The sequence below is a fragment of the Amblyraja radiata genome, chromosome 2, assembly GCF_010909765.2.
Source record: "Amblyraja radiata isolate CabotCenter1 chromosome 2, sAmbRad1.1.pri, whole genome shotgun sequence".
NCBI classification, from domain to species: Eukaryota; Metazoa; Chordata; class Chondrichthyes; order Rajiformes; family Rajidae; genus Amblyraja; species Amblyraja radiata.
This window is the reverse complement of record NC_045957.1, coordinates 17,854,509-17,864,700: the sequence shown is the minus strand read 5'-3', so window position 1 is coordinate 17,864,700 and position 10,192 is coordinate 17,854,509. Positions and strand designations below refer to the sequence as shown.

At 45.7% G+C, this 10,192-nt stretch overlaps 1 pseudogene; it reads left to right on the top strand.

Annotated features, from left to right (window-relative positions):
* The first annotated feature begins 3,812 nt into the window (after positions 1-3,812).
* LOC116970544 lies at positions 3,813-3,991 on the top strand (annotated as a pseudogene).
* Positions 3,992-10,192: the final 6,201 nt, after the last annotated feature.

Here is a 10,192-nt window from a genome sequence, read left to right as displayed (position 1 = left end):
CACTCCTCAGTCACACTCGGTGGTGGTAAGCTACTTCTGTAGCCACAGCTGCCCTGGGGCAGACTGACGGAAGCGTGGCTGCCAATCTGCGCCTACGGCCCCTCTGACCACCACCAATCACTCACACACAGTCACACACAGGCAAAGGTGGGTGAAGTGTCTTGCCCAAGGACACAACGACAGTATGCACTCCAAGCGGGATTCGAACCGGCTACCTTCCGGTTGCCAGCCGAACACTTAGCCCATTGTGCCATCTGTCGTCCCTAAAGGTATGGCTTCACAATGCAGATTTGGCCTTTTTCATTCGTCGTCGTTGCTTATGGTGACTGATTTTTCAAAGATAGGAACAACATTTTAAATAAAGCATTTTCAAAAATATTTTGAGATTTTGAATTAAAATATTTTTATTAAGCAACATTTTACTGTACTGTTCTTTTTAAAATATGGACTTTCAGGGCATGCATAAGTTTTGTAGAAGCAAATATGGCAAGCATCCAAAGTGAATTGGTTCCCTTGTCTGTTCTAATTGGAAAGTACAAAAAATGTATTATAGTGATGGGCATATCAAGAAAGTACAAATGCATTTATTACAATCAGGGAGATAAAGACAATGGTCCAGATTTATTAGATTTTGTGCTACTTGAAAGTGTATATGTTTTATTTGCAGGTAACACAAGATCACTACTTGTTGACAGAACAGTAGAGCATTCAGCCCATCCTGATTGCTTCTAACATCTAACTGTTCAAATAATTATAATGCTTTGCTTTCATCGTACTTTTGGGAAGTTTATTCTCACTGCTCTCTGTGTGTAGAAGAATATTCTGATTGTATTCCAAAGTTGCCATTTAGTAATTTGAAAATGAATTTTTAAGTAATAAAGCAAAAAAATATTGTTTGATGCTGTAACTCTGAGATAACGAAAACAGAAAATGTTACAAATACTCAGCAGGTCAGGAAGCATCTGTGGAGAGAGAAATAGAGATAATGATTCTGATCAATGACCTTCTATCAGATCGAAACTATGAAAGGCATCAGCCAAGAATATTATTTTTTGCCGGCCATGGTGGGCATTATCAGCGTTGTCTGGGCTTACCTTAGTTTAATGTAAGGTAGACAAAAATGCTGGAGAAACTCAGCAGGCGAGGCTGCATCTATGGAGGGAAGGAAATAGGCGACGTTTCGGGTCAAGACATTTCGGATGCTGCCTCGCCAGCTGAGTCTCTCCAGCATTTTAGTCTACCTTCGGTTTTCCAGCATCTGCAGTTCCTTCTTAAACATTTAGTTTAATGTAATATTAGCATCTTTCATATCTGTAATAATCTTATAACTCTCTCTTAAGCTTCACCTTCCTCCTTGTGAGATAAAAAAATCCCATCTTTGGCATCTTAGCTTAAATTTCAGATCTTTAACGTAGTGAAATACCTACTTAAATATCTGAATTCAAACTGCAGCCTGACCAGTAAACTTTCAAGTTTGATCCCAGCTTCTTTTGACTTGCACCTTGTTATCAGACAACACAGATCGTAAGAACTGCTTCCTTTTTAAAATTTTTCAGACAACTGCACTGGTGATGATTTTACTTCGGAGTCACGTGAGTGACTACGTGAAGAGCCCGCTCAGAACGCATGCACGACATTGCGTTCACGCAGGCAACAGCGACGCAGCGGGAGTCAGGCGCTCCCGCTACAAGCCTGAAGGAAAGGACCGTTAGGTAAGTACTTACCTTCAGTTTAAACTAGCAACTTTGCGTTTGTTTTGCTCCAGGGGCCAAGCAGCAGAGGGAAGCGGCTCCCGTTCGACTCCAGGGAAGGGGCCGACAGTGGAGGGGGGAGAGGCGGCAACGGGACTGCACACGCTGCAGTCAACAGACACGGGTGCTGCGCCGATGCCCAGTCCGCTAAACAGCTGTCTGACCAACAGCAGCGGACTGGAGGGAAATTTAAAAACCGGCCGGCACCCCTGCAGACTCCCGACAAGGAGATCCGCTGCCGGAGAACCGCTGAAATGCCGCCCGAAAACGGCAGGCAGCCTCTAACAGCAAGGTCAGGACCAACCTCAGGCTGGAGACAGACACGGAATATGGAATCAGCACTTCAAACAAGAAACAAGAGTGTCTGTTTCTCCAAGCCAGAGGAAGATCATGGAGCTAAAAACTCCAGCGAGACTTGCCTCAGGAGCAGGGGCAAGTCCGCCAAGGGAGCTAACACTCCCACTCCAGTGCCTAACAGCATTGGCCATCTCCCTTGTCGAGGGATTGATGGGGACCAGACTGGACTGGTAAAGAAGAGGGGTCACTGGCTGAAGTTTATCGCGAGTATGCTTGAGGTACAGGATCAGGAAGAGCTGCTGGGTGTGGCCGCTATGTGGCTCCACCACCAGCGAGATGGCTTTTCAGTCTCAACTGATGGCCAGCTTACTACCTGTTCTTTTCAAAAAACCTCTCCAAGACAGGTAGTCATGAGGTGTTGGATTCATCACGCCTCCCCTAAATTGCATTTACTCAAAGTGCCCACCGTTATTGGGGGGTACATTGAGCATAGCTTTAATACCCAAATATCTTAAAATGCGTTTGATATCCCTGACATCGGTTATCATTTTGCATGCTCATTTCAGAGGGACAGGGTAGTATGGCAAAACACCTGACCCTACTGCTTGCAGTGCTCCGCAACTTCTTAGGAAGTTATAAAACCTGCCCACAGCTTAAAAAATTACAGGACTGTGAGAATGCCGACCTCTCAAACACAGATCCTGCTAGCTGGCTAAGTTATCAAAAAAAGCCTAAAAAACTGGAGATGTATCCAAAACTCGGCATCTAGAGGGCAGGGCCTGGAATGAGCACCACACGAAACCAGCAGCAGTGCCTCTATGCGTCCACCAGTAGGCGTCCACCTAATAGTACTGGTGTAAGCTCGGGGCCCGCATGCCAACCCCCAGTAAGCCCTGTTTTTTCAGGCCAGGGTCCAGAGCGGGCCCCCTGGAAAAATGTGCCACCCCCAACAACACCATCCCTACGGACAAGGAACCGGAAACCGAAGAGATGAACACACCATGGAACAACAGTGAAATAAGATAAGTATGGTTCCTGCCATCACACAAAAGATGAAGGGGTTGTACTAACAAAGCATTCAAGGGTAAAATTAAATTAGATCCCATCCTGCTCGGCCTTTTGGCTAAGATTAGTAGTAACTGCCTTATCAGTTTATATCTGATATGTCCCTTCCCAGGGACCATACAATACCAGTACAGCATGCACCCTAGGGGTCTACCCTCCCACTAATAAGAACATGAGGAACTAGCAACTGGGGGTAATAATTATACAGGGGCCATATAGAAGCCTATATGAACCTTTGGTACCAACTAACCAAGATGGTAATGTCGCCATCATTGATATCAAGGGGTCATAATAAACCCAGTATGAACCTTTGGCTCTAAAAATCCCAACATGGTATATGTCGCACCGTCATTGACTTGCCACTTGAGTATCGCCAGGCCACGCTTGGAATATTGAAACTGCCAACCTTTCATTCCAAGCATACTTAATGGTAGACATCAACTTAAAAGATGCATACTATTCAGTACCCATTCAAAAAACTTGGAGATAACTTGGCAGTGTTAATTATCAACTATGGCTATTACAGCCAAACTGGTTCCAGATATTCTAACCAGCCCTGGCTATATTAAGGAACTATCGTCATGGCATGTTCCAATGATATTAACGACGACTAATCCATGGGTATAGCTATCACAGCTTTAGCTATTATTCTTTTAGCCGAGCTTGTCATGCAATCCAGATAGATCTACGATTGAAACCATCGCTCTCAGCCTTGACTAAGATCAAGCGGAGTATCTGTTGTTGTTAGTTCTATTTTGACTCGTTCCTTATCAAGGGACCATATATCAATTGATTTGGAACAGGGAGATGGGGAGGGGCTTGCTCCGTCCACTCCACGCATCAACCAGTATTGCAGTACCTTGAAATATAAATCCTCTACTGTTGACTATTTGATATTCAACACTCTACCCACTTATCTTTAACTTGACATAGGAGAGTCGATATGACACAACCTGTAACAATTAATGGTATCTACCTACCATTCAACAGTGGCAAGAGTATTGGGAGTTAGTCCAGCTACTTAACTTGAACCTTCCATTAAGGCTAGGTGCTAATGTTTAAACTACCCTCACCCAAAACATGGTGGCATATGGACTACTCTGGAGTCGTCATCACTATAGACACTAGACGTAAAACCTAGTTTGGAAATTTGAGTACGCTCTATTGGCAAAGCATATTATCCTGCAGTGCACCATTTTGCATGTTCGTTTATAATTAACAACATCACAGTAGTGACATACACAACCACTTGGGCAGAATAAATCGATATCATGTGACATTTATTTAACAATTGGAAACTACAAGTCGTCAAAAATATACGACCATCACAAACTTACCTACTAGGTGAGCTAATACTGTAAACAGACATATTAAACCCAAGTATTGCTGGAATTACAAAGCAATATGGAACACCCGATATCGATTTCACTGTATTCAATTGAATTCTCCACATACCGATGTATGTCGCAAGAAAACAAATTTGAGGCAGGGGCAATGAATTAATTCCCACTGAATTAGGAAGCGTGAGGGGGGAATCTAATCTATGTTTTTTCCCCTTTTTTCCTACCTCATCAGGTACTACGGCCTCATCAGTCGGGTACTACGCACATGCCACGATAAATTAAACTACTGGATTGCAGATTTGAAAAGACCATCACTGGGCCTGGGTTGCAGAATTGGGAAGACCTCTGCTGGGCCTGGATTGTCAATAGCGCTATCAACACAAGGATAGCATCCCATCGCATATCCACTAGGGAACATACTTGGCGAACATCAAGAAGTGGGAAGATACCATTCAAATACAGGAACTACATATTCAACAACAACAAACCTGTACTGGAGTTCTGGCAGGTCTTCACCACAATGAAGGATTCAGCCAGAAGTGCTCTGTCAGCCTACTTAACTCAGGCACCAGGACCACAGGCCATAGGGTACCTCCCGCTGGTGATCAAATTTAGGAGAGGTTAATCCCCCAGACCCAGGTACACCCAAATCTGGGATGTCAGTATGGACCTGACGTACCTTAGGGGATGGTCACCAGCCAGGTCCCTCACCCTGGAACAGCCCACCCTGAAGGGACATGCTGATGGCCTTGTCTCAGCACAAAGAGTCCAGTTTCCTCCATCCACTACGATTGGACAATATGGTCCATTACACCATGTTACATTAGCATTAGGGACTGGGCAAACAGAGCAGACCAGGAACATCAGGTCTAGTTATGGGCATACCCACCTGAACCACGGTTATGTGTCATGACCCACTTATTGAACTACATCGACACAATAAGTAATCCTCGAGGGAGAGAAAAAGCCTTATGGGTCAGCCACGAGAAACGTTATGGTCGGGTGACGAGCCAAACTATCTCAAGTGGCTCAAGCAGGTACTGGGAGTTGCTGGAGTACATATTAACGTGTATAAATCTTACTCCACCAGGACAGCATCCACATCCTAAGAGGATGGACGTGCCAATCCACCACATCCTGGCTACAGCGGGGTGGTCTAGGGAGTATACGTTCCAAACTTTTATAACAAACCACTGGCAGAACCTGTATCGGTTGCAGAAAAAGAATCTGCAAAAAATATATAATTTAAGCCCGGGGGAGCATTTGGTCTTGTTGTTGTTAATAACACCATTATTGTTTTTACAAACAGATTCATGGTTGATTACAATAACATACATCCTCCCTCGAATGACTTCGGCAGTGAATGAAGTATGAACTGTTACACGGTTTGAAATCACAGAGCTTTAAAATCTTCACGTAGTCACTCACATGACTCCGAAGTAAAATAGTAAGATTAAACGAGAACTTACCAGTTTGAAGTTTGATCTGTATTTTATGAGGAGTTACGATGAGGGATTACGTGCCCTCCGCTCCCACCCTCAATAATATGGGTCAAACTGATAACTGAGGTCTCCTTTTCTTTACTATGTTTATTTCAATAACTGTGTCTATCTGTTATTCCACCGCTGCTTTGAAGTATGTCGCGCATGCGTGCTGAGCGGGCTCTTCACGTAATCCCTCATCGTAACTCCTCATAAAATACAGATCAAACTTCAAACTGGTAAGTTCTCGTTAAACCTTACTATTATATTGCTCATACGATCATAAGGCAATAAGGAATAAGAGTAGAATTAGGCCATTTGGCCAATCAAGTCTACTCTGCCATTCAATCATGACTGATCTATCTCTCCCTCCGAACCCCATTCTCCTGCCTTCTCCCCATAACCTCTATCACCTGTACTAATCAAGAATTTATCTATCTCTGCCTTAAAAATATCCACTGACTTGGCCTCTACAGCCTCCTGTGGTAAATAATTCCACAGATTCACCACCGACAAAATACATTTCTCCTCATCTCCTTCCTAAAAGAACGTCCTTGAATTCTGAGGCTATGACCTCTAGTCCTAGACTCTCCCACTCCTCCCTACATCCACTCTATCCAAGCCTTTCACTATTCTGTATGTTACAATGAGGTCCCCCCTCATTCTTCTAAACTCCAGCGAGTACAGGCCCAGTGCCGACAAACGCTCATCGTGGATTAACCTACTCATTGGTGTCACGTGCACCTCCTCTGGAGTCCTTTGCATGAACACCATCCAATTTTGCCTCACACCAGTATCCTTATTGTGATTTATTCTCCTCTGCCCCATTGCTAATCGACGGCTTTATTTACTCTTTCCTACACCACCCTCACTCTGCTTCTGTATGTTCCCAAAGCCAGTAACATCACTAACATTTCTGGTTTCAAATGTAAGGAAACTCTCAGCAAAGTCATGGCTTAAATTGGTTAGCATTTCCAACATTCTCTGTTTTCATTTCAAATTACCAGCATTTACTATTTTTTGCATTTGCATTAGTTCAATATACTTAATAAACGTACAGCTCTTTTGATTGAGAATGACCTGTAAGACTCCTCAGACTTTTTCAACTTTATCCTTTACAATTTTTCCACGATGTTAAATTTCACCTGGCAATTTCACACAGCTTTGCAAAAGTTGGGCCCTGATGCACACAGTAAAGGCATGTGTCTTGGTAATATGGTTTGCATGTAAACACATTAATTGTCAGCAGTAAGCACAGCTGACATAGTTGAAGGCAAACAGTGCGTAACATTATACAGCATGAAGGACCCATGCACAACCAAATTGTGACAGTAATTAGCATGGAAGACCACCCCTGCCCCATCTACCACATTCCCCTCCCTGAATCTACCACATTCCCCTCCCTCCCCCTCGACTGCTTACAATCACCGCTTGTTCCCACCATTACAATTTTGAAGTTTTCATGGATTAGACTAAAATTTCAAAAATCAGCGTAAAGGTCTGGCTGAAAGCGCTTCTACTGGATATGAATGCTTGTGCTGAATCAGACATGCTTCAGGACATGGACGCATAGTTGAAATTGAACCGTACTGAGAAAATAAGGCAGCATGGAATTGGACAACCTGCCAGATGTTGTGTGGGATGGGCAAAGGAGAAGTGGAAGGGTTCTGAGCGGGTGCTCACCGGAACCTCGCAGTGGCGGCGGTGAAGCCATGCGGGGGGCCTCACGGGTCGACCCATGATCGGCGGTCGATGAGGGCGCGAGAGAACCACCGTGAGGGGGAAGAAGAATGGAGGACCAGGTGTGGGGGGATCGCCGTGAGGGAGGGGGAAGAACAATGAACACTGGAGGATCATGGCATGGGGGGATTGCTGTGAGAGGGGAGGTGGGGGAGAGCAAAGGGGGACCCGGAGCGGGGGTGGGGGAAGGGGAGGAGAACAAAGGAGGAGCCAGGGCGTACTTTGTAACTTTGTCAGTGCTGTATGTGGCGACTATTTGCATACCTTGGGTATACAAGCAAAGAATTTTACAGTGCCTTATCACATGTGACAATAAAGTATTCCATTCCATGTTGCAGAAGGTTGCCAGTAAGTAGATAGATAGATATAATTTTATTGCCACACAACCAGGGTCGGTGGAATTTGGGTTGTCAGCAGCGATACAATAATAAAGAACACACAACCACAATAAAAATGTAACACAAACATCCACCACAGCATTCATCACTGTGGTGGAAGGCACAACATTTGGCCAGTCCTCCTCCATTTCCTCCCCGTGGACAGGACCAGAGTCCAGAGTCAGTCCAGGATCGGCTCTTCCTCACCGGAGACCGCGGCTTTAAGATGGTGTAGGCCGATCGGTCGAGATGTAAAGTCTCCGCCGCAGCCAGAAGCACCGTAGACTGCAGGGCCGGCGGTCGAAGCTCCCCTCCAGGGGTGATGGTAAGTCCATGCCGCACCCGCAGTAGAAGTTGGTCGCGGGCCGGCAGTGATGGCTTCTTCTTCCCTCGGGTCCCCCACGAGGGATCCCGGGCTGTAGACACCGCGCCAGCTGGAACTCTGCAGACCGCGGCTTCAGGCTGCCGGCAGCCCCGGGCCAGCGAAACGGAGCGCTCCCCTCCAGCGAGCCCCAGCGAGGGCTCACCCGCTCCACAACGAGAGTCCACGCTGCGCCCGCCGCTGAAGCCCCGGGCGCGTCTCCGGGAAAGGCCGCGCCGATCCTTGATGTTAGGCCACGGGGGAGGAGACCTGGAAAAACTCGCCTCTCCATGGAGGAGGCGACCGAAGCAGTTTCCCCCTTACCCCCCCACACCACCCCCCACACAAAACACACGAAGGAACATTAAATACATACTTTAAAACATACTAAAAAATAAAAAAAGATTGATAAAACTGACGCGCTGGTGACATGGCTGCCCCCTACGAGCGCCCTCACCAGTACGGGTCTAGCTTCCTCATTGTACAATCCCCTCATGTAATTTGTAAACCTACACTGTAATGACTCCTAAACCCGTATATCCCTCGACAGATACAGAGACCAGAACTACTACAGTATCGGGGACGACAGATGGCACAATGGGCTAAGTGTTCGGCTGGCAACCGGAAGGTAGCCGGTGCGAATCCCGCTTGGAGTGCATACTGTCGTTGTGTCCTTGGGCAAGACACTTCACCCACCTTTGCCTGTGTGTGAATGTGTGTGAGTGATTGGTGGTGGTCGGAGGGGCCGTAGGCGCAGATTGGCAGCCACGCTTCCGTCAGTCTGCCCCAGGGCAGCTGTGGCTACAGAAGTAGCTTACCACCACCGAGTGTGACTGAGGAGTGAATGAATAATGCGATGTAAAGCGCCTTGAGTATTAGAAAGGCGCTATATAAATCCCATCCATTATTATTATTATTAAAATGTGGTCTGGTGAAGCCCGTTCAATCTCAACAAGGTTTCCTCACTTTTGTGCATGTCTGAAGAAGGGTCTCGACCCGAAACGTCACCCATTCCTTCTCTCCAGAGATGCTGCCTGTCCTGCTGAGTTGCTCCAGCTTTTTGAGTCTATCCCCTTCAATGAAGGCTGACATACCATAAACTTTTTCGTTGCTTGCTGTACCTGCATATTTAGTTTCCAGGTCCTCCACTGAATAGCACACCAAGATCCCAATGAATGCAAAAGTTCTCCAGTTTCTCATCCTTTAAATAATATTCAGCTTTTCTCTTCTTCTTACCGCCGCATCCCTCATATGAGTCAAGCAAGTGTCTAAAATAGTCATACTCAGAAAATCAATCCTTTCCATCAACATCCTGAAACTCCTATTTATTATTACTATGTGCCATCCAAACGGTGGGACAGATCTCTCAATGATGCCAATGCAGTCGAGTGCAACCAAACGAAAGTATCTCTTGAAGACCTCGCCTTCCAGTGAGATCCCAGAAAGTCTTGAACATCAGGTCAAATGTAGCTAAGAAGACAATGTGCTAATCAACAGCTAACATTTGAAAACTGTTAGATGAAACGTATGCGGAATAAGCACAAATGGTGGCAAGTGCAGAACATGTTGTGCTGTGTAATGTTCATGCTGTGCAATGTTACTCACTGTTACGCAGAGCTGTACAAGTCTATTAAGTATGTTGAACAAATGCAAAAGCACTGTTTGGCACTGTTTGCCTTCATCTATGTCAGCTGTGCCTTACCGCTGACAATTAATGTGTTTACATGCAAACCACGTTAACAAGACACATACCTTTCCTGTGTGCATCAGGGCACAA